Raw genomic sequence first — 25,641 nt, forward strand, 5'->3', positions numbered from 1 at the left:
GCTCAGTCATGTACGACTCTTAGCGACCCCATGGACTGCAGCCTACCAGGCTCCTCTGTCCATGGGATTTTCCAGGCAAGAGTACTGGAGTGGGGTGTCATTGCCTTCTCCGACTGTAGGACAAAGATGAAAGCAAAGGTGGGGACTATGGTAATAATGCAGAATGTAAATGCAATAATCCTGACTGCATGGGAACAACATATATAACCGATTTGAGAAGAGATTTTGGAGAATAAGTAAGTATTAATATTTGCTGCGTTCACTCACACTTTATAGCAAGCCTTCAAAAGATATAATTGGAAACTAATAAATCAAGTGAAATTAAAGGAAGTTTATTTAGCAGTACAAAGGTAAATGCTAAGAAAAATGGTAACTAATATTGAATGGAGGGGTAAAACTGAAGCAAAAGGATATATAATTTGTGATTACTCACAGTGTGGAGTTAGATTCTGTCTAAACAGACATAGGATTAAAGGTTTTATTTTAAGTTACAGTTATAACAATAATTGTTAGATCAAAAATAAATAATGTTCAAAGTATTAGAATAAACATATACATTCAAAAAATTACAAAACACATTGCATGGTAGATATTAAAATACTAAAACATAAAATTAAATAATGTGACAGAACTAAGCTAAAATGTTCGCTCTGTGAAAGACTTTGTAAGAGGATGAAAAAACAGCTACAGAATGGGAGAAAAATATTTGCAAGACACATATCTGACAAAGAGCTACTAATTAGAATGTATTTTAAAAGCTCTCAAAATGCAACAGTAAAATAGGGACAGGTTGGTAAAAGGGAACAAACTTTCAGTTATAAGATGAATAAGGTCAGAGGATCTGAGGTATAGCATGGTGTCTACAGTTGATAACACTGTGTTGTATCATTGAAATTTTTTCAGAGAGTAGAACTTAAATATTACCACCCCCTTACCCCCCAAAAAAGGTACATATGTGATGGATGTGTTAATTAATTCAATGGGAAGAAAGCTTTCATGATGAAATATTAAGCCATTTTGTGGTATACTTTAAATATCTTACAATTTCATTTGTCAATTTCACTTTAATAAAGCTGGAGGGAAAAACCCAACTATGAAAAAAACCCAAAAAATCCAACGGAGAGACAATTCACTGAATAGAACACACAGATTGCAAATCAGTACAGGAAAGGTGTTCAACATTATTGAGAAATGCAAATTTAGACCACAGTGAGATAACACTACCTATCAGAATAACTAAAATTCAAAATGTTGACAACACCAACTGCTGGTGAGAATGCAAAGAAATTGGATGACTCATAGCTTGCCAATGGGACTATAAAATCGTATGGCCATCCTGGAAAGCAGTTTGGCAGTTTCTGAAAAACTGAACATGCATTTACTATGCAATTCAGCAATTGCATTTCTGGGCATTTATCACACAGTAACCTGTACACAAATGTACATAGCAACTTCATTTGTAAAGACCAAAAACTGGAATCAGCCCAGATGTCCTTCAGTTGGCTACATTGTGGTATATCCAACATGGAATACTACTCAGCAACAAAAAGGCACAAACTATTGATACAGGAAACAATGGAGATGAATCTCCAGATAATTATACTGCTTAAAAAATGCCAATCCCCAAAGGTTATAAACTGTTTCCATCTATATTACAATCCTGAAATTACATGATTATAGAAATAGAGAACAAATTAGTTATAGTAGTTATCATGGATTAAAGGTGGGAGTGGGGACAAGTAGAAAGTGGGTATGACCATTAAGGAGCAACAGAAGGGATTCTTCTGGTGATGAAATGTTCTGTATCTTGACTACATCAATCTCAACATCCTGGTTGTGATATTGTAGTATACTTTTGTAAGATGTTACCTTTGGGAAAAACTGGGTAAAGGGCACAGAGGATCTCTGTGTAATTATTTCTTACAACTGCACATGAATGTATGTACAATTACCTCAAAATATGAAATTTTTTGATATTTCAAAAAAGAGGGTAATTTTTTTTGTAAAATTACTGAAAATAGATAAAATGGAATTGTTAACATTTGATACACAAATTGTTTCAGAACAATTTTAAAAAACACATTTTGATGGCATTTTTTGAATATCAGCTGCAGTTGGTTAGTAGGATCAGCTGGTCACATCATTTATCAATAGTACTCTTAGAAAAACATCACAACTCAGGAGCATTGTAGAATTAATTACCAAAACTAAGAGAACAACTTTCAATGGTATTTTTAAATCTCACATTAACAACAGATAAGAGTTTGAATGTCTTAGCCTGCATAAGGAAATCTTGTCTATAAAAAAATTTTTTTAATATTTTGTTCACTATTTGAAATGACTAGGATGCTTTGTTTCAATCCAAAAAAGTAAAAAGTAGAAGACTGACATATGGTTTAAATATTTTTCAAAGTTAAAACTCAAACTGTAAGAAAATAAGTTATCATTAAATGAAAGAAATTAAGGTGAGATTTATCAACAAATTTAAGTCATGTTATGTTAATTTCATTTACCAACATCTTTCAAAATTTCCACCTTTGCATGAGTTAAATAAGGATATGCTTTTTTTTTTCTTCAATCTGATGAATTGTGACAACCTAAAGTGATATCCTTAAGCTCAGAATTGGGTAATTGGGTGATTACTAAAATGCAGATTCTTAGGCACCCAGTTCATCCCTGAGATTCAAAGTCATGGGTTTTTTGGTTTGGTTTTCTTTTTTAATAACTATCCTAGAGGATTTTTATAAAGTGGTGTAAGCTTTTTAAAGAAATATAGTTCAGTAAAATTCAACCCTTATGTATTGGATTGGGCTCACAATTCTTTTATGAGTCAAGTTGGAAAGGTCGTTATTAACCATATCTTCTTAATCAATATGAAATTGACTTTTTAAAAATTTAAAGACTATAAAGAAATTCTAGCTTTACAGAAAAAAACTGAGGGTAAAATGTCCCCATATCCAGTTTCCTCTATCATTAAACATGATATATTAGCATTGTACATTTGTTACAATTGATGAGCCAGTATTGGAAAGTGACTTTGAACTGACATGTCCAAGGCTGCCAGTGGGTGGGCTGATGCTGAGAACCAAGCCACACCCATACTCTCACTTGAACAAGCTGCCTGGTACCTCCTCTTGAAAGATGTCCTATAGAAATTAATAGCATAATGACTGTAAATTCTCTGCAGAAGTATCTGAACACAGGTGGCAGCAGGACTTATTCGACTAAGCACTTTGGTTGGTGCCTGGGATGGCTGGTGTTTATCCTGGCTCCATCTTTTTTTCCCAGATTTGAAAATGTACCGACTTCTGAGTATGGTAAAAAAGATCTATGTGATTAATCCACGTGTAATTATATAAAAACAATATCAGAGTATTTACAGGACACCTATTCTACTGTTATATGATTTAATCTGTGTAATTAGGAAGGGTTTTATATCTTCAGTTCAAACTTTTATATCCAGTTGTTTGGAAATAAGATACACTTCTTATAATAGCATCTCCAACTGCAAATTTGTCTGAGAAAGGTTTTGATGTACCATTGCACTTACTGCAAAGATGAATAAGCAGTAAACTGCTAGCATGTAACAGATTTTGCATTCCTTTAAATTTAGAACTAAATTAGCATAGATATTGCATTAGCAGGAATCTTACTAATTTTGTCACTATTATTTTTAAATAAAGCAGTTTAAATTTTAGTTGCCTGTGATGTGAGCATATCATCTTGACTGCCAGTAGTGACTCCGTGCTAAGTTGCTTCAGTCGTGTCCAACTCTATGCGACACTATGGACTGTAGCCCGCCAGGCTCCTTTGTCCATGGGATTCTCCAGGCAAGAATACTGGAGTGGGTTGCTGTTTCCTTCTCCAGGGAATCTTCCCCACCAAGAGATTGAACCTGTATCTTTTACATCTAACCTGCAATGGCAGGTGGGTTCTTTACCACTAGTGCCACCTGCGAAGACTTACAGTAAGGAAAGGAGCCGATAGGGATGGAGGAAGACTCGGAGCTGAGAGTGGTGGTGCTGAGAGGCTGGAGGTTGCTCGGTGGACGGGGGGCGCATCCTTGAGGCCTTGGCGTCTCCTCACCTGCCAAGGTGTGAAAATCTTTCACTAGTTTATCTGACACATGAGAATTATTAGTCCATGTAGTGTGCCAAGCGTCCTTGTTGGGTGGCAGACACAGAACAAATAAAGAGTAGGAACCCTACAGCATCCCAAACGGCAGCACACCCCAGAATCCTTCCTGCCCTTGGGCTACTCCTCAGAGGGGCGTGGACGGGAGCGGGCGGAGGGGGGGGGGTTCGGGGGGGGGGGCCTGTTGCCCAGGAAACCCCTGACTGGCCCTGCCTGCTTCCAGACACCAATTTCCGTTGAACGGCTGCAGGTGGACGCCCTGAGCGGTTGAGACCCCCGGACGCCAGTGGAAGAAGGATCTCTGAGGCTCAGGTCCACAGTGGCCCCAGCTGCCTTTTGCAGCGCCATCACGGGCTTCAGGAACAGTAGAGGTGGTTCGGGTTAGTTGTTCCCAGACCTGGCAGTGCCTCTAGTCGAGGGGCTGACAGGCCCGGCCCTAATCTCCTAGTCTCGAGGTCTGTGTGCCCCTCCTCCTGGAGAAGCAGAAGTGCAAACGCCAGAAAGAGCCGATGCTGGCCGTAGGTAAGAAATTTCCCTCCTCACCCTCAGCCCGCCCAAGCACGGTCGGTGGCTACAAACCACGCCACAGCTTAGACTCCTACAGGGCTTCACAGACCTTCTGGAGGTCACTCATCATCACCACCTGTTTCTGGCTAGGAGAGGTGAGAAGTTGAGTGGAAGTAGCTTTAAAGGGATTCCTGCTCAGGCCCGCAAGTCACCTTTGTAGATGTAAGTCTGTTGTTGCCCAACCTTGACCTTATGAACATCCGACGTGTGAATGACCCTGACTAATCAGTGGTTTAATCAACGAAGGCACATGTCTTACCTGTCTCCTTCATCTCCTCACTTCCTCTTTCCAAGGTTTTTCATTGGCTCAAAAACTTCTCTTCCCCAGTGAATTCCAGTAGATACGATTTTGGAGTCTTCTTTAAGGTCTAGATCCTCAAGGATAGTCTAGGGAATCTTACCACTTGTCTGCTTCATCCAAAGACACAAGCCCAACGGGGACCAGTTTTGTAGAGGGTCAGCCTGTGCAGTTCTAGGACTCCAGGCTCAGAAGGACACTGTTCTCAGAGGGCCCTGTGCTTGCTTTAATGCTCTGTAGTCAAAATCTTAAAGTTCTTCATTTTTGAACAAAGGACCCATATTTTCATTTTTCACTGGGCCCAGCAAATTATGTGCCAACTCTCCTCTTTTTCCAGAGGCCTTCATTGATGACATTTAATTATATAAAAATATAATTACAAGGTTTCTACTCTAGACCTCTGAGCTACTGACACCTCAAGAGACAGAGGAGGGGTGATTTTACTGACTACACTGAGAGTTGTTGGGATCTTGAGACCTTTGTGATCCAGTGTTCATTCCCCACTGCCTCATATTTTAGGGCCTTTGAAGAATGTGCAAAATGTGGAAATGCCATATCACTGAAGGCAACAATGCTTTGCTGCTTGCCTAAGGAGAGAAGCAGGTAAGGAATTGGCTAATCACATATAAATGGGTGTCCTGGGAATGTTTTTACAGGTGCTTTGGAAGGGCTGGTGCAAGTGGGTATGGGGGATTCAGAGAGCAGAGGCTGCCTTGTTTGATATCCTTCAGAAGAAGAGAGACACTTGGAGAAGGAGGTTCTAAAGCTATGCCCTCCAATTCTGTAGCCACAAACTACAGGTGGTTCCTGAGCACTTGAAGTGTGGCTGTCTAAAATATGGTGTGCTCTACATGTACACGGAGAAGACAATGGCACCCCACTCCAGTACTCTTGCCTGGAAAATCCCATGGATGGAGGGGCCTGGTGGGCTGTAGTCCATGGGGTCGCTAGGAGTCAGACACGACTGAGCGACTTCACTTTGACTTTTCACTTGCATGCATTGGAGAAGGAAATGGCAACCCACTCCAGTGTTCTTGCCTGGAGAATCCCAGGGATGGGGGAGCCTGGTGGGCTGCCGTCTATGGGGTTACACAGAGTCGGACACGACTGACACAACTTAGCAGCAGCAGTAGCAGCTACATGTACAAAGCCCTCCAGATTTCAAAGTCTCACTTTTTAAAGTAAAATATTCTACTTTTTAAAAATGAATTGCTTGTTGAAATTATATTTTGGATATATTAAATGTTAAAATTAATTTCAGTTCATTTTTACTTTTTAATGTGACTACTGGATAATTTTATATGTGTGCTCACATTTCTTTTGGAGAGCTCTATTCTAAAGATTTTGGAGTATTGGAAACGGCTTACTTTAAAAGTTCAGGAAATGCTGCCTCTCCTCAAAAAACTCACATTTCCCAGAAAGTACCCTACCTACCATTGTCCTACCACCCACATCACCCGCAACCTTACTAACCCAGTAACTTCAAACTAAAGGCCTCAGCACTTAAAGAACTGCAGCCTAACCATGCTCTAGAATTTCAAAATTATAGTTGCGTGTACAGAGAAGGCTCAAACTTCTGTCAGCTGTTGCCACTAGAATCAATTCAGGTGCTTGTAAAGCTGTTTGTGCTACTTTGGCTCTTTAATTGTTCAGATTGGCAGAAGCAAATTATTGAAAAACTAGCGAAAGGAACAGAGAAGGCAATGGCAACCCACTCCAGTACTCTTGCCTGGAAAATCCCATGGATGGAGGGGCCTGGTGGGCTGCAGTCCATGGGGTCGCTAGGAGTCGGACACGACTGAGCGACTTCACTTTATTTTTTCGCTTTCATGCATTGGGGAAGGAAATGGCAACCCACTCCAGTGTTCTTGCCTGGAGAATCCCAGGGACGGGGGAGCCTGGTGGGCTGCCGTCTATGGGGTCACAGAGTCGGACACGACTGAAGTGACTTAGCAGCAGCAGCAGCAGCGAAAGGAAGAAGTAAGAGGGGGAAGGTGGTCATCTCACCAACTTTTACTGCAAATCATTATGTTGTTACAAATTATGGGATTCAGCAGCCTTGGTCTGACTTCTTTTTGTTTGTCATACCACCTCAAAAAGCAACTGGCTTTGGTGAAGAAATTGCTTGGTGCCCTGGTCTGAAGTAGAGATAAGAATGGAGGGTTATCTGTAAATTTAAGCTCTCACTTGAGCTTAATTAAACTTCCTTTAATTAGGAAATGCACAACGGGTGGACTTGAATATCTTAACCTCCAGTGTTTTGAATGGTTCTTAAAAGCAGTATGGTGAGTAAAGATGTTAGCTCTAAACCAATGTGCATTAGATGCTGGTCTTAACCCAGTCCTCCTAGAGCCTCTTGTTCACTGGAAAATAGCTCTAGAAGTGTATGTTAGAGAGCTGAGGCCCAGCGTCAGCCAGTATTGAGATTTTTCCATGTCACTGGATTACCTCACTCTACTGTGAAAGGGATCCACCCAGCTGCTGTGGCTGCAGCCAGGGCATTTGCTGCCATTCTCCCAGCCTTTGGGCTGCCTTCTGTGGCATGGTTCAGTTTGTTTTCTTATTGCCCACATTTTCCAGAGTGATTCAGTTTTAGGTTTGTGTCTCCCACTAGAATGATTTGGCTTTGTTTGTGAGCTACTTGACCCAAGAGTTTGCTTTGCCCACCCACTGTTTACCCCTTCAACCATGAGGCTCGCTCTCAGCTGTGCTCTTAAAGGGCTTTGCCTCACGAGCTACACTATCTGACCAAACCCCAGAACCTTGTCAACTAAAACAACAACAACAACAACAACATCAGAGTTGCGAGTCAAGTTTTATTTGGAGCACCATGAGGACTGCAGCCCGGGATACAGGTAGATGGCAAATGCCCATGGCAAGAGACAATTTGTAGTTGACAACCTGGATCTCCACACCCTTAGACTCTTAGATCTTAGACCCTTAGATCTCCACACCCTTCAGTAATCCACACCTGTGTTTTACTGAAGTGAGACTGCCCCATGAAGTGTGGGAAGACCTATCAGCACATGGATGTATCCAGACAAGAGATAAAGAAAGCTTTAAGCAGAAAAGTCTTAGCAAGTTGAGTTGGAGAGAATCAATTTCAGAGGCTGAATTTCAGAGGCTTCCATGATTTCATTCAACTTGCAAAAGCCAAGGGCACCTTTCAGCCATGATCAAGTCAGCACCGCAAGATAGCACTAAGGTGTCTTCATCAAAGAATGTGAAATATTTAGGTCCCTGAAATGGTGCCTTAGAGAAAGAAAATAACTTGAAATTCTGGAGTTTTTGTAATTTGCAGGAGGTTGAAGCCTGAGCATTAAGACAGATAGCACTAAGGTAAACATCTGTCCAATAGATGTGTAGTAAGAAGAGCTAGTCTTGTCCTGATCTTTTCCTTTTGGCGGTGAAGGGATCTTGGCCTACAGGTTGCTTTGAATTTGTAGTTGAGAATTTCTAACAATGTTTTCAATAGATGTAGGACTATATAGGTTATGTGCTTAAGTGAGCTTTGGTAGTTTCCACCTTATAAAGAATTTATTTCATCCAAGTTTTTTAATTTATAGGCATGCATTGTTTGTGATATTGTCTTACTCTTTTAGTGTCTTGGGACCTGTAGTGATGTCGCCCTTTTCATTCCACACATTGGTAAATAGTGTCTTTTTTTTTTTATTAGTCAGGCTGAAGCAGTCTGACATGTTTGACATCTTAGGTTGAATAATTCTTTGCAGTATGGGGCTTGCCTTTTTAGGATGTAGTATGTTTAACAGCATTCCTGGCCATTACTTGCTGATGCCAATAGCACTGTCCTCCCATCCCTAATCCTGCCCCCATTGTGACAACCAAAAATGTCTTGACATTGCCAAATATTTCCAAAATTGCTTCTGGTTGAGAACCACTGCTTTAGATGACCAATTGTCTTTTAGAGCAATTAAAAAGAAGATGAAAATGTATCTTTTATATTTTGCTTTCAGTTAAGTTCAGTCACTCAGTCGTGTCTGATTCCTTGAGACCCCATGAATCACAGCACACCAGGCCTCCCTGTCTATCACCAACTCCCGGAGTTCACTCAAACTCATGTCCATCGAGTCAGTGATGCCATCCAGCCATCTCATCCTCTGTCGTCCCCTTTTCCTCCTGCCCCCAATCCCTCCCAGCATCAAGGTCTTTTCCAATGAGTCAACTCTTCGCATGAGGTGGCCAAAGTATTGGAGTTTCAGCTTCAGCATCAGTCCTTCCAATGAACACCCAGGACTGATCTCCTTTAGGATGGACTGGTTGGATCTCCTTGCAGTCCAAGGGACTCTCAAGAGTCTTCTCCAACACCACAGTTCAGAAACATTTATATTTTGCTTTAATTTTAATTATATCTGTAAATCTTCATTTTGTGTGTGTGTGTGTGTACATGCAAATATGGTTGGTATCATAGTCTTTCTGTTGAGGAAGTTTTTTAACCTTTATTTTAGTGCAGGTCTGCTGATGATAATTTTTCTCTCTCTTTTTTTTTTTTTTGATCTGTCTTAAAAGGTAAAATTTCCCTTCATATCTGAAAGACATTTTCCCTGGTGTAGTATTCTGGATTAACAGTATTTTTCCTTCAGTGTTTTAGACATGTATCCATTGTATTCTGGGTTGTATGGTTTCTAAGTCCCCCACTGTAATTTTTAATTTTGTTTCTCTGTATTGTATCTTTTTTCTGTGGCCAACTTCAGTATTTTCTTTATAATTTTAACTTTCCAACAGTTTGAATATGATGTGTCAGGGTGTATATTTTTTAATATTAATCCTGCTTGAAAAATCTTTGAGTTTCTTGGATCTGTGGTTTGGTGTAGATTTTTTTTCTTTTTTGAAGATTCAGCCATTCTTTCTTCAAATATTTCTTCTGCTATTCTCTCTCTTCTTCTGGAATTCCAAATCCCTGCTGAAATTTTCTGTTAAGTCATATTTTCCACTGGAACCTTTAGTATTATGATTATTGATATATTAGTCAAAGTTACTTTAAATTTCCTCTCTCATAGTTCCAACACTTAATGTTCTCTCTGAATCTGGGTGTTTTGTTTTTTCTTCCATTTTATTAATACATGTCTCATATGTCAGGCATCTTGTATAGAAAAACAGAGTTTATGATAAAGAGAATGTATACCTCAAAATGAGTGTTTTTTTCCCTGCTAGGTCAGCAATGTGATGTGCTGAGTTAATCTAACCACTAGTTAAGGCGGGCTTGGGTTTTATTGTTCCACCTTCAATATACAACTAGTTTTGATTTTCTCTAGTGTTACCTTATGCTTAGGGTGTGGGCTGGAAAAGTAGCCCACAATATTCTAAATATTCCTGTTGCTCTCATAGCTTCCAACCTTCCCTCTGAAACTGCGTCTCAAAGGGATCTCTCTCCATGCTTTTGCCTTTCCTTTTGCTTGTTATCTGGTGCTCACTAGCTTGGGAGTAGGGACTGGAGGGTTCTTAGTCATTCTGGCCCAGCCTCTCTTAGGCAAGCCTTGTATTCTTAGGCCTGGAGAGTGAGGCTTTCTTAGACCTTCAGCCTCGCTGTGGCAGACAAAATTTCTGCCTCGTATCCTAGGTATGTCTTGAGAAGATGAGAGTCTTCTGACCCTCTTCCAGTGTGCGTGCATGTGTGCTAAGTCATTTCAGTTGTGTCTAACTCTCTGTGACCCTATGGACTGTAGCCTGCCACACTCCTCTGTCCATGGGATTTTCTCCAGGCAAAAATACTGGAGTCGGTTGCCATTTCCTCCTCCAGGCTATCTTCCTGACCCAGCAGTTGAACCCGCATGTCTTAACATTTCCTGCATTGGCAGGCAGATTTTTTACCACTAGTGCCACCGGGGAAGCCCCTCTTCCAGTGTAGGAGCCCTGTAATTGTAATAGCATGGGATCCTGGGCCGAGACAGTTTCCTGCCCTTCCTTACCCAGAAGTGTTGGAATTATCTGTCCTCCCTTACTTCTATCTTTACTCAGTATCAAAGGCCCCTGGAGGCAATAGAGTTTGCTGTCCCTTCCCCAGAGACTCGGAGAAGGCAATGGCAACCCACTCCAGTGCTCTTGCCTGGAAAATCCCATGGACAGAGGAGCCTGGTAGGCTACAGTCCATGGGGTCGCTAAGAGTCGGACACGACTGAGCGACTTCACTTTCACTTTTCACTTTCATGCATTGGAAAAGGAAATGGCAACCCACTCCAGTGTTCTTGCCTGGAGAATTCCAGGGATGGGGGAGACTGGTGGGCTACAGTCTATGGGGTCGCACAGGGTCGGACACGATGGAAGCGACTTAGCAGCAGCAGCAGAAGCAGCCCCAGAGACTTGAAGCTATATATTATAGGTGAAGAGGGTCTGTGGGAGCTTACTCCCTTCCAACAGGCCTTCAGCACCAAGAGAGTCTCTCTCTGGTCTATTGCTTTTTCCTAAATCTTTCTCATCAGTACCCAGTAGAGCATGGAGAAGAGACTGAAATTGAGGGCAAATTCATTTTGTGTCTGAGGCTCCCAAGGGTTTGGTACTCTCACGCTAGCCCACACTTGGCCTTTAGCAATTATTTAGCTGAATTCTTATCATTTTGTGTTGTATTTGATGTCTCTTTTGTGCCCACATCCTATCTGTCCTTGATGGATACAGTCTTTCCATGAATTTCAGTCTATTTAACTAGCCTGCAGCTATAGATAGGGAGACCAACCATCCCCGATTCCCCGATTGCCTGGGACTGAGACGTTTCCCAGGATGGGAGATTTTCAGTACTGAACCCAAGAAAGTTCACTTGGTCATCCTAAGCTCAGATCTCTGATAGATTCAAGAAAAGTTATTTTTTAGTTTTTCTAGTTGTTAAGGTGAGAGCAAAGCTCTTTCTAGATTTCTGCATCTTCAGCAGAAGCCAAATTACTGAAATATTTATACATACTGAATCTGAACAAAGATGGTTCTTGAGGTAGTAAGAAGCCATATGGGGAAACATCTGTTTCTTACTAAGGCAAAGGGGTTCTTGTGAAATCTTTCCTAAAATAGAGAATAAGAAAAATGAGTTGTCTCACTATTTTTTTGCTTGTCAGGAGCAGATTTATCTCATTACTTAAATGAACTCTAGTTGAAGAGCTGGATTCATACCTGCTCTTTCCAAAACTCTTGGTTCATTTAGCTGGTGCCAGGTTTGGACGTTACTCCCCTGCAGGCAAGCATCTTCCTATAGATTTCTGAGTGAAACTTAAAAGTTTATGGTCTTTTGTGGATGAGGAAGAAGGCGGAGTGTAGCTATAAGCTATCTACAACAAGAATACTGACCATCTCTGGGTAGATGTGTAAGTATTCATGTACATGCATGTAAAACTTTGCTGTCAAATGTCTGGAGACATTTGATTTATATTGCTATGGGTGGTACATTTGGTCTTGGCATTTTTTTGTTGTTGTTTTGTTTCAGGTATGGAAGCCAGGAGTGTTTATGACCCCTACAGCCTGCATTAATGGTTGTGAGGAACACAGCATCAAGGCAATGCTCTGTATTTTGTGAGATAAGGAAGGCTCTATCATGTTCTCACTCTTTTACATATTCTTGAGTATCCAGGAGAGATACTTATGACCTCTTGATGAACTTAAAAAGCTGTATATGTGTTGTCTTCCTATTAAATGGTCAAGATAGTTTGTTTATATAGTAAAAAACAGCACAGAAATCATAAGACCAGGAGCATATATAATCTCAACAGCTATGAAGTTTATATGGCTATAGATAGAATTATTTTAATAATAATAGCTAAGACTTGTGTAATGTTTATCATATGTCAGGCATTATTCTGAGAGTTTTGCATTCATTAACACGTTGAATCCATACACAGACAAAATCCATAATAATGACTTCACAAGTATGATGCCAGCTATTATTATCCACATATTACAGATTAATAAAATGAACAACAAGGAGATTTATAGTGTATTCAAGGTCACACTGATAACAAGTGGTGGTACTGGGACTTGAACCTGTGTAATCCATTTCTAGAGTTCTTTTAACCACTGTCATGGTGGTAACCACTATCATGGTGGTCAAAGACACATAAAAAACAAAAGAACCATAAAATAAACCAAACTGAAGAAAAACAAGCGCACAGATACAGAAAACAGTAGTATTTACACAAAAGGAAGGGAAAGGGGGAAAGGGTGAAATGGGTTAAAGGGGTCAACTGTATGGTGACAAATAGAAACTGAACTTTTGATGGAGAGCAAGCAGAGAAGGCAATGGCAACCCACTCCAGTCCTCTTGCCTGGAAAATCCCATGGGCGGAGGAGCCTGGTAGGCTGCAGTCCATGGGGTCGCTAAGAGTCGGACACGACTGAGTGACTTCACTTTCACTTTTCACTTTCCTGCATTGGAGAAGGAAATGGCAACCCACTCCAGTGTTCTTGCCTGGAGAATCCCAGGGACGGGGGAGCCTGGTGGGCTGCCATCTATGGGGTCGCACAGAGTCGGACACGACTGAAGCGACTTAGCAGCAGCAGCAGCAAGCTGGTGTGTGTACAGAAGTTGAAATATAATTTTGTATACATGAAGCCTACATTGTATTCAGTATTATAAACTATGTTACCTCAATAATGTTTATAATTATTTTTTAAAAAGACACAGAAGAGGTAAACATTTCAATCTGCAGCGAGGTGTATGGGAATGGGATGTATGTGTATGTGTATGTGAAAAAAGGATTTTAAAAAACACTTTGATTTTAGGTTATGTACCAAACAAAGATGTGCAAAAATGGAAAGAGGACATGCTAAGGAAAAGGATTCAGAAAATTGTACAGTGATGCCTTGAACTTTGTACGAGTCAGTGGAGTATGAATTACACAGACAAGAGTGATCAAATATTTGATGGAAACTTCCTGATGCAGATAACCTGGTGATGATGGTAATGTGGAAAAAACAACTTGCAGGAAGATTACTACTTCTGTGTCAAATATTTTCTGCACAAAATACTTGAATATTTTCAGTTTCAAAATTGAAGATTACTAAGAAGCTTCTTGCCATACAGGAAAAAAAAAATTAATGGGGAAAAGTTTTACCAGTCCTATTTATGATAAAGTGAGAATAAAACCAATGAATGGTATGTATAAAGAACTTTGGTCTAAGAGTGACAAGGGACATTATCAACTCACATGAAGCGCAGTAAGATTTGCAAATGACTAGAAAATCTCACAACCTTCCAAACCAGTTCTGGTAATCCAGAGGACACAAAGGCGAGTTGGACAGTCAACAGGTATATCTACAACTTTTTATGAGTCTATAGCAGGGACTCTGACTTTCTTACAAGAGTAGGATGCTTTGAGGACTTGTGATTGGTTTTCAAGCCAAGTGATTATTATAACAAAGTATAGTTTATAACTGTGGATGGGATGAAGTCTTAACCTAGCTTGAGAGTAATCACTGTTATCCTCCTTATACCTACAGGGTGACCTAGATGATTTTATACAGCTCTTAAATGACACTTATATGAACCTGGTATCCTCACAAGGGCAAAAAGGGGTTGTATTTGCATCTTTTCCTTGTTAAAGTAGGAAGTTTCCCCTTTCTTTTAACTTCAGGAAAAAAGCAGTAACTTTTTATATTGTACACTTTTTCTTGTTAAAATTTAAGATGGTGGTTTTTCAGCTTTGCAGGTATTTTTACATTGGGCTGTGTCTGGCATATCTCTAGGATTTTTAGAAACTTAAGCAGTTTTTCTTAACTCTGAAAGCTATTTCATTTTGTGAGCTAATTACATTAGCAACTAAAGTTGAAGAAGTTATATTGTATAGCTTTATAACTTTTTGCACTTTCTACTTTGGGGATTGACTTTAAATGATAGTGGCACGATCATGGTGGGTAAGCTTAGTGGCATTTGATGTATGTGACTCAATGGAAGGACAGATAGTGATATCACTGCATTTGAATATAAATATATAATGATAACACCATGTAATCCCCACTGATATCAAGAAATAGAGAATTGCCAGGAAATTGTAGGAAATTTCTGCATGTTGCTTCCAAATTACAGCCATTCTCCTCCCCATAGATGACCATCCTGCTAACCTGTGTAATAATTCACTTTTTAATACCAGTGGTTCTCATAGTATGGTCTGGCATCTACATCATCTGGGAATTTGTTAGAAATGCAAATTCTTGGGCTCTTTCCCAGATCTAATACACTTACACATTTTTGTAGGATGTATATTTAATATGATTAAAGTATGAAGCATTGATTCTCAAACTTGAGCATATATCAGAATAACCTGCTGTTGCTGCTGCTAAGTCGCTTCAGTCGTGTCCGACTCTGTGCGACCCCATAGATGGCAGCCCAACAGGCTCCCCCATCCCTGGGATTCTCCAGGCAAGAACACTGGAGTGGGTTGCCATTTCCTGGGTGGCCTATTAAGACACAGATTCTGGGTCGTTCACTTAGTTTCTGATGATCTCTCTCTGTTTTATTCACTAATTTTAATTTTCCTATGTGCTGGATATATTTGGCTCTGCGCTAGTCATTGCACTTGAAAGGTTATTTTGTAGGAAGAACTGTGAGACTTGTAATGAAAATACTTTGCTCCAAAGAGTATTTGTGTTTACTTCTGCCAGGCACCTAGGGGCACTACCTGTCTGGGACTACCTGTTCAAAGTTTGCTATTTCCTGGATAACTCGAGGGATTGTTACTCTGTTTTCATTCTCTTCAAGTTAATTCCATTTTTGTTCACCTTCACTCTCAGATCCTGGAACCCAGATTGTTGTAGGGGAAGGTCTCCTGTCAGACTCTCTGACTTGCATGGACCCAGAATTTAGTTTTCTATCCCCTTCTACATCCTGAAAGGCTGTCAGAATGGAGGTTCTAGTTTTCTGGGATTATCTTCAGGAGTGTTTACTTCTCTAGATTGTTGACTTCTCTTTACTTTTGCCTGATAATTCCTTACTATTTTATAATCTCTTTGATGTTTTTAAAAAGATTATTTCAAATATATTTTATCCAGCTTTTTAGTTGTTTTCAGCTGTAAGCCTGATTCAAACAGCCTGAACCACCATTAGCAGAAACGGGAAATCTGGAAAATACATTCGTAATGCACAGCAGTTTATCAAAATACTGTGGTTTTTCAAATCATTAAAAATATATGGATGTTGAGGCCCTTAATAAAAGACTTCTGTTTTTAGCTTATACCTTTATCCAGACATGGGACACACAAGATGATTTTGATACAGAAACTCTCCTTGTGAAAAGATTCCCAGGGTTTCATATTTATGACCATTAACCACTCCTAACTGCTCTTATTTTTACTAGTGGGTTCCAAGGAATGCTTCCCATAATTCAGAAAGCCTCACAAAATGCAGAGATGTGCCTAGTACAGGATCTATTTCATAGTTGGTGGCACTTTCTTTGAGGTTTGATTTTTCCATAGCTTTAACAAGTCTGGAGACATGAAATTTGGGAAGCATAAATGGTTTACACTCCTATCCCTAGGAAAGTTTCAGTTTGTGATAGCACATGGAGTGTCCCAAACTTTATTTACTGTCAAATTCTAATCATTTGATGGATAATATTTTAACCACCTCCCTCCCCCCTCCAAAAATATGTCACATCATCTCTTTTTCCTATGTCAGGTTGATCTCTTGAGGTAGGCAAGATTCTTAGTGAGAAAATACCTCTTCCCAACCTGTTCCTGATGACTCAGAACACCTGCTTTCTGGGCAAGGATGAGTCTGTTATATTTATCTTTAGATATCTTTTGAAGGGGACTGGAAATAGAAATGCACTACTCCTGCATTTGACCAAGTGCTAGTGCCTGTTCCCTTCAGCTCAGACTCAAGAGAAGCATATATAGATAGGACTGGGGACTATGGTTAGGACAGGGACAGCAGGGACCAGGAAGTGTCCCTGGGACCAGGGACCAGGGTTTAGGGAATGGATCATTTCTGTAACAGCTCCAGGTAAATGACCCAACTATAGTTAATCCTGTTTCTTGACCTTTGGAAGTTAAGCTGGTAGGCTTTTCAGAGGTCAGAGGTTGTTATAATTTGGTGAGATACTTGAGTACTCTAATTAGTGCATAGTAGTTAGGATTTATAATCATCCCTGTAGGCTAGGCTTGGGGCAGGAATGAACAAATTCTGACAGTTATGTCTAGAGTCCTTCAAGGATGCTTGACAGTCACTTGATGAATTCAAGGATTCCCTGAAAGGAGTAATGGTTGACTGTGGTAAGAGCCCATGACCCCTGGAAGATTGTGAGTCAGGATAAATGTCAGAACTTAAACCTGACAGTAGCAAGAATTAGCTTATCTCAGATGAAGGCTATAACTCAACTAGCTAGAACAGAGAATGCCTTAAGGTGGTAGGACAGGTGCTGCTCCCCAGTGCCTTTCTCTCCTCTCTCTGAGATGTGCCCTGAATCTATGGTTTTATGGGACTAATGCAGGATGGGAATCCCACCAGATTACAGGGGCACTGAGTCTCTTCAATTTGTTTCTTTATCAGTTTAGAGGGTGATGTCATTGATAGATAAACCAGTAAATCTGCACTCTAGCTACCTTGTTACGGTACCTAAAGTTCATGTTTTGAATACAGACCCTCAAACTGAAAAAAGAATATAGAAACCCTCCAGTTCAGAGCTACACATAACAAGGGGCCTTTCCAGAGGGCTTTTGCAGCCATGGACTTCTTAAATTACAGGTCATGATCCACCCCTTAGTTGATAGCTTTTGTCTAGACCAATATAATGACTCCAGATTAACATGCTGCCATTGCTTTCATAGAACTCATCACTTAAAAATAGAAATATTTATTTCACAAATAATAAATTTCTTTAATATAAATCCCCAGTTTATTACAAGGCAAGGAGAGCCAGGACCACATGAAATTCATTTAGTTTAGCCACTTCCTTATGGATATATCTTTTGAATCCCATGTGTTTTGGGAATTGCCTGGGATTTAGGTATTTTCCCTGTTTAGTAGCACATGGTCCTTCTTCCTTCCTAACTAGAATATAATATTAAGAAGATGTGGTTTTAGACCACTATATATCTTATGCCTACCATTTCTTCAGCATTCAGTTCAGTTCAGTCACTCAGTCATGTCTGACTCTTTGAGATCCCATGGACTGCAGCACACCAGGCCTGCCTGTCCATCACCAACTCCTGAAGCTTGCTCAAACTCATGTCCATTGAGTAGGTAATGCCTTGATGCAACTCTTCAGCATTAGGGTTATATATGTATGTGTGTATGTGTGTGTGTGTGTATATATATATATGTGTGTGTGTGTGTGTGTGTATAAGCTTTATCACAAATCTCTATAGTGCTTTGTTAACCTAAACTTTGGAAATTATAAATTCTGTTTTGGATCCTAATAAGGATTTGGGGTAGCCATTTAGTGGCTCCCAATGCTGATCTAGTGAGCCCCACATAGCAGCTCCTACTATATTTCACAGGCAGCCATTGGATTGGTCCTCATATCCAACAGGTAGGGGAATTAAGAGTGGGGCTACAGTTTTTGCCAAAACCCAGGGTCCAGTTTATGGTACTTAATATGGGTGTTATAGGATAAGATCTTTATAAGCATCCTTGATGTTACAAGTGCTAGTGCCTATTCCCTTCAGCTCAGACTCAAGCATATATAGTTAGGGTTGGGGACTATGGTTAGGACAGGGACAGCAGGGACTGGGAAGTGTCCTCAGGGTTTGGGCAATGGACCATTTCTGTAACAGCTCCAGTTGAATGACCAACTACAATTAACCCTGTTCCAGCTGATAGAGATTTCATAAGTTTAGTGTGCCCCCATCCTCACTTGTGCCTTCTCTTATAACTAGAGTAGGACCTTCATGATCACTTTTAAATTTAGCCTTTGCATAAGCTATACAGGTTCTGAAATTTGCCTGGGTTTTTACTTGGCATGATATGATTTCCCATCCTTCGTTGGTTCTGATATGAAGTATGGGTCTTCACAGTTGAGCTCTGTATTATTCTATATATGCAGCCTCTATACTAATTAGATAACTCGGCATATTGACAAATAACATGCAATTTAGTCCTGAGGAAAGTCAGTTATCACAGGTGTTCTGAATTACATAAGACGTCTAGGGTGATCATTCCTGCAAGACAGAGCTGCTGTCATAACCAGTGTTGTTGTATTAGAAGAAGGACCTCTAGCTTATGGCTATAACCTTATTTAAATTGGTATTATAGCTGGACCTTCTAAAATTTGTCTTCACTATCTCCTGTCTTAATGTGGGTTACAGATAATCTCTTTGAATTTTTTCCATAAAGAGTTAGCTCCAGCTAACAGCTCTGTGTTATTGGTATTGAACTTTCAGCAACACCGGGTCAGGGCTGCTAGTTCAAGAGTCCCCCAACTCTTGGTGCTCATCCACTTTACTAGGAACTACGACATGAAATAATACAGTAAATACATTTGTCCTACTGCACATCTTTGTGTAACTACAGTGAAGTTTTCATTGAGAAGACTTTCAAATGAGGATGATCTCAAGAACCCTAGGAAGCACAACCAGTGTTCTCAAGGAAGGGAGTGGTTCTCTCATTGGTTTTGGCAGCCACCCAGCCGATTTCTTCTCTCACATCCTTCCAGGCTTTATCTGAATGGCTGGAGAGTATTAACCAATGATACAAACTGTTATGGAAGGAATGGTAAAATCATCCAAAGAGTATATCTGAGTCAGATGCTTTCTATAGCTGTCCAAAGTCATCATTTGGTAACCCAGAATGAACCATGATAGATAGCTAAAGATTCTCTTTTGTATAGGGAGAAAAGGAGAGGATGGAGCAAATATAGTAGTAAGTCTCTTCTTTCTTTACTACCCATTCAGTAGACATACGGGTCATGGTGGAGAGTTCTGAGAAAATGTGGTCCACTGTAAAAGGGAATAGCAAACCACTTCAGCATTCTTACCTTGAGAACCCCATAAACAGTATGAAAAGTCAAAAAGATAATGACACTGAAAGATGAACTCCCCAAGTCAGTAGGTGGCAATATGCTACTGGAGAAATAGCTCAAGAAAGAATGAAAAAGCTAAGCCAAAGCAGAAACAGTGCCTGCCTGTGGATGTGTCTGGTGGTGAAAGTAAAGTCCAATTCTGCAAAGAACAATATTGCATGGACCTGAAATTTTAGGTCCATGAATCAAGGTAAATTGGAAGTGATCAAACAGGAGATGGCAAGAGAGAACATCAACATTTTAGGAATCAGTGAACTAAAATGGACTGGAATGGGTGAATTTAATTCAGATGACCTCTATATCTACTACTGTAGGCAAGGATCCCCTAAGAGGAAATGGAGTAGCTCTCATAGTCAGTAGGAGTCCAAAATGTAGTACTGGGGTTCAGTCTCAAAAACGACCAAAGGATCTTGGTTCATTTCCAAGGCAAACCATTCAATATCACAGTAATCCAAGTATATACCCCAACCAGTAATGCTGAAGAAGCGGAAGTTGAGTGGTTCTATGAAGTCTGACAAAATACTCTAGATCCAATACCCAAAAAAAGATGTCCTTTTCATCATAGGGGACTGGAATGCAAAAGGAGGAAGTCAAGAGATACCTGGAGTAACAGGCAAGTTTGGCCTTGGAGTGCAAAATGAAGTGCAGGGCAAGTGAGTTTTGCCAAGAAAATACACTGGTCATAGCAAACACCCACTTCCAACAACACAAGAGATGACTCTACACATGGACATCACCAAATGGTCAATACCAAAATCAGATGATTATATTCTTTGCAGCCAAAGATGGAGACGCTCTATATGGTCAGCAAAAACAAGACCGGGAGCTGAACACTGTAGCTCAGATAATGAACTCCTTAATGCAAAATTCAAACTTAAGTTGAAGAAGGTAGGGAAAGCCACTAAGCCATTCAGTTATGACCTAAATCAAATCCCTTACGATTATACAGTGGAAGTGACAAATAAATTGAAGGAATTAGATCTGATAGAGTGCCTGAAGAACTATGCATGGAAGTTCATAACATTGTACAAGAGGCAATGATAAAAACCACCCCCAAGAAAAAGAAATGCAAAAAGACAGAAGGTCTGAGGAGGCCTTACAAATAGCTGAGGAAAGAAGAGAAACAAAAAGCAGAGAAAAGAAAAGATATACCCATCTGAATGCAGAGTTCCAAAGAATAGCAAGGAGAGATAAGAAAGCCTTCCTAAGCAAACAATGCAAAGAAATAGAGGAAAACAATAGAATGGAAAAGACTAGAGATCTCGTCAAGAAAATTAGAGATACCAAGGGAACATTTCATGCAAAGATGGGCACAATAAAGGACAGAATGGAGCTAACAGAAGCTGAAAATATGAAGCAAAGGTGTCAAGAATACACAGGAGAACTATACAAAAAAGATCTTAATGACCTGGATAACCATGATGGTGTGATCACTTGCGTAGAGCCAGACATCTTGGAGTGTGAAATCAAATGGGTCTTTGTTTGCATCACTACAAACAAAGCTAGTGGAGGTGATGGAATTCCAGCTGAGCTATTTCAAATCCTAAAAGATGATGCTGTTAAAGTGCTGCACTCAACATGCCAGCAAATTTGTAAAACTCAGCAGTGGCCACAGGACTGGAAAAGGTCAGTTTTCATTCCAATCCCAAAGAAGGGCAATGCCAAAGAATGTTCTAACTACCATACAGTTACACATCCTAACAAGCTCATGCTCAAAATCCTCCAAGCTAGGCTTCAACAGTATGTGAACTGAGAAATTCCAGATGTACAAGCTGGATTTAGAAAAGGCAGAGGAACCAGAGATCAAATTGCCAACATCCGTTGGATCATAGAAAAAGCAAGAGAATGCCAGAAAAACATCTATTTATTAACCTTTGACTGTGTGGATCACAACAAACTATGGAAAATTCTGAAAGAGACGGGAATACCAGACCACCTGACCTGCCTTCTGAGAAACCTGTATGCAGGTCAAGAAGCAACAGTTAGAACTGAACATAAAACAACAGACTGGTTGAAAATTGCAAAAGGAGTGCATCAAGGCTGTATATTGTCACCCTGTTTATTTAACTTATATGCAGAATATATCATGTGAAATGCTGGAGTGGATGAAGCACAAGCTGGAATCAAGATTGCCAAGAGAAATATCAATAACCTCAGATATGCAGAGGACACCACCCAATTGCAGAAAGTGAAAAGGAACTAAAGAGACTCTTAATGAAGGTGAAATAGAGTGAAAAAGCTGGCTTGAAATTCAACATTAAAAAAACAAAGATCATAACATTCAGTCCCATCACTTCATGGCCTATAGATGGGAAAACAATGGAAACAATGACAGACTATTTTCTTGGACTCCAAAATCACTGCAGATGGTGACTGCAGTCATGACATTAAAAGATGCTTGCTCCTTGAAAGAAAAGCCATGACAAACCTAGGCAGAGTATTAAAAAGCAAAGATATTACTTTGCCAACAAAGGTCCATCTAGTTAAAGCTATGGTTTTTCCAATAATCATGTATGGATGGGGGAGTCCTACTATAAAGAGGGCTGAGCACCAAAGAATTGATGCTTTTGAATCATGGTTTTGGAGAAGACTTGAGAGTCCCTTGGATGGCAGGGAAATCAAACCAGTCAATCCTAAAGGAAATCAACCCTGAATATTCATTGGAATGACTGGTGTTGAAGCTTTAATACTTTGGCCACCTGATGTAAAGAGCTGACTTATTGGAAAAGACCCTGATGCTGGGAAAGATAGAAAGCAGGAAGAGAAGGGGACAACAGAGGACAAGATAGTCGGATGGCATCACCAACTCAATGGACATGAGTTTGAGCAAGCTTCAGGAGATGGTGAAGGACAGGGAAGCCTGGCGTGCTGCAGTCCATGGGGTTGAAGGAATCAGACACGACTGAGCAACTGAACACGACAGAGTTTACAGGCCTGTTTGTTGTTAAGTCTATTAGCTTGTAGACTCCTGGAGGGGTCCCTGTGGCTTGTTTTCCATGAAACATCTGTGTTTCAGCCAATCCCACTCTATACCTCACCGTGTGTACCTGCAGGTCTGTTACCTGCACATAAAACCTCCTGTTCCCAAGTTCTCAGTGCGGAACAGTTCCTGTTCTCAGTGTGAAAAGTATTCTGGTCTGAGGGTATTAGCCTCCCCACTAAGGCATTTTTCTCAGACCTATCTGAAGTTTGGGTATTAGGGTTGAAGAGCAGACAGTAAGGTTGGCAATGTCTATTCCTTTTCTTGGTATTTCCTTATCATGGCATTCATAGATTGCCCATCAATTTGGGCTTTTTGTACCCTACCTTTTAATAGCCAGACCAATATGTCTTTCTACTGAAACTACTTCTTTCTCTTTTTTACGTTTCCCTCCATTTTCCTTTGGTTATTTTGGGAACTGAAATTCCCAGAAGTCTTCCTAAGCCATCTTTTCTAAAACTGTGTGTAGTTAACTGTGCTAGTTAACTACTCCTTTATTTATTTTTTCTTCTTTATTAATAGAATCTGATTTGCATGGTGGTGACAATGTGCTCAGCTAAAAAATTGCATTGTCCACTCCCCACTCTGATAAGGATGACAGGGTGACACAGTTCTTGTCATGAGGTGTAACTAAAGGTAGGGCAGGGTTTCTAGTAAAGCTCATTAAAAGAGAGCTTTAAGGCATGACCTTAGACATTCGCCCTATTGCCATAATTTCTTCCCCTTCTTTCTGCCTGCATCTTAGAGAAGATGCTGGACACAGAATAGACATCTAGCAACAAGATGACCATGGGAGGAAAACCAAGCGAATAACTTGGGGTCACATCTGAAAAGGCTGGATTAACAAGCAGACAGGTCTTACGTGTGTATTTGTACAGACTTCATAATTTGTGTGGCCTGCCACCACCCTTGCCACCTTAGGGTTGGGGAGAAAAGTCCCTGTGTCGCAGCATATCCATAAGGCTCACATATCTCTAACATCATTTACAGCGAGACTGTGCTGCCATAATTTACTCCCACCATCTGAGACCTAGACTTCTTTTGCACCTAAATCCATTAAAAGTAATTATTTGGCCTCTTAAACCCAAGTTCAGAAGATAAAATTTATTAGTGGGAGGGCTAAGATCCTCCAGTGGAGCGGTAGCACACAGTTTGAAAGAAGTTCAATAGATAGAAAGTTAGTCTATTTTGACAATTAGATTTTCAAAAGAAGATTAATATCCACAGGTACTGAGTTTTAAAATAGTAATGTAAACATACCATGAGGTGGTCCTACAACACATTACCAGTTTTAAATGTATATATTTGTATTTTAAGTTTTATGGAGGTAAATTACTTTCCTTTTAGATTCCTATATGTTTTCAACCAGCTCTTTGTGTTTTGTATTTTTAATAGTGGAACATTAGAACAGATTTAAGATCTCCAAATATAAAAAGTTATTGTGACAACTTATAAAGTTCCCCCAAATTTGTGTATTAAGAATTGTAGTTACAAAATTATATCTATAAATGTTTCAGTTTGTAGAAAGATAATTTCTGTGTGTACATGTATGTTCTCTAGGAAGATATTGTATCAAATTGTTAGTTTCTTTCTAGATAAATAAGATGATAGCTTTTTAGTGTTATCCAATTCTTCTGTAATAAGTTTACTGTTTTCATAAGAACAATTTTTTTAAGATAAGGAAAACTTCCTCATGATAGATAGTTAAGAGAAGCAGAAGAATGTTGCTGAGAAATGAATAGCAGGAAGAAATCAGAAACTGCAGGAACCGAGGGGCATTTACTTCTGTTGCTGAGACACCATAAGAGCTGCGAATGACTCAGACTACTGAGGCTCAAGAACTGCTCCTGAGTTGCCATGGGATCTGCATGCAAGGAGATGAGCCCTGGCTGTAATACCAGGGATGCTCTTTCTTGTCTGTTTTTACTTCTTCATGTTACCTTCTCCCATCCCATGTTAACATGTCTCTCTGATCCTTAAAAACTGTACTTTCATTTATTCAATAAACACTAGAATCTAGGTTATATGTCAAATCCTTAAATAATGCTGAGGATATACCAGTGAGCCAAACAGAGCTTCATGGAAGTAATGTTGATAGTGGGAGAGATAGATGCTAATCAGAACATATGAGTGTATAGATCGGGATAGAATGGGACAAGGACTATGGAAGAAAAGAACAGGCTTGCAAGGATGTAGAGTTATTGGGCAAGAGGGGAGACTCACATTATGCAGTCAACATGCCAGTCAGAACTCAGTTTAAGCTGAGAACTGTAGCAGGGGCAAAAGTCAGGTAAGTGGGTATTCTGGTCGGGGGAGGAAGTGTTTTAGACAGAGGAAACAGTATGTATGAATGTCTGAGCAGCAGTGAACCTCAGAAACCTAAGGAAGTGGAGGGTTGGTGGCCAGAGCATAGAAAGTAAAGAGAGGGACTCAAGAGGAGCTTGCAGAGGTAAGTAGATGCAAACTCACACAGGGCATTGTAAATTATGATAAAATTTCACCATTTTTTCCTAAGCAGTAAAACCACTGGTAGGTTTTGAAGTGAAGAATAGCTTAATTAGGTTAGTTTTCATAGTGGCTGTGCTACAGCAGATAGATTGGATGAAGAGACAAGAATGGGATTAATAAAAGAAAAAACAGGTAACTGATAATGTGTAAATATCACAGCAGTCTGTTAAGGCCCAGCCACAGATTTGATCATTTATATTGCTATT

The 25,641-nt window shown here is 40.0% G+C and overlaps 1 protein-coding gene and 1 long non-coding RNA gene across 11 annotated transcripts in view; one reads left to right on the forward strand and one right to left on the reverse strand.

The window, feature by feature from the left end:
* Positions 1-5,511, reverse strand: part of RTP1 (receptor transporter protein 1) — a 49,744-nt gene extending 44,233 nt beyond the window's left edge. For 3 of the 5 annotated variants that reach the window (XR_008710464.1, XR_008710463.1, XM_055568783.1), the window contains exons 1-2: positions 4,961-5,511; positions 3,967-4,086 (exon numbers count right to left, since the gene is read on the reverse strand). The gene's annotated coding sequence lies outside the window, so the exon portion shown is untranslated. Of the gene's footprint in view, positions 1-325; positions 1,882-2,497; positions 3,147-3,966; positions 4,087-4,960 lie in introns of those variants that run through there. The other 2 variants (XR_008710461.1, XR_008710462.1) reach the window with 2 other exon arrangements.
* On the forward strand, positions 3,960-24,946 carry LOC129643735 (uncharacterized). Of its 6 annotated transcripts, none has more exons than XR_008710466.1 (5): positions 3,960-4,094; positions 4,385-4,656; positions 5,519-5,602; positions 13,715-14,240; positions 24,628-24,946. It is a non-coding gene; the product is annotated as an uncharacterized LOC129643735 (long non-coding RNA). The 6 variants fall into 6 exon arrangements; XR_008710467.1 differs by having other exon boundaries at positions 3,961-4,094; positions 4,358-4,656; positions 24,604-24,946; XR_008710465.1 differs by having other exon boundaries at positions 3,961-4,094; positions 4,358-4,656.
* The last annotated feature ends 695 nt before the right edge of the window (positions 24,947-25,641 follow it).

The sequence above is a fragment of the Bubalus kerabau genome, chromosome 2 (genome assembly GCF_029407905.1).
Source record: "Bubalus kerabau isolate K-KA32 ecotype Philippines breed swamp buffalo chromosome 2, PCC_UOA_SB_1v2, whole genome shotgun sequence".
Lineage (NCBI taxonomy): Eukaryota > Metazoa > Chordata > Mammalia > Artiodactyla > Bovidae > Bubalus > Bubalus kerabau.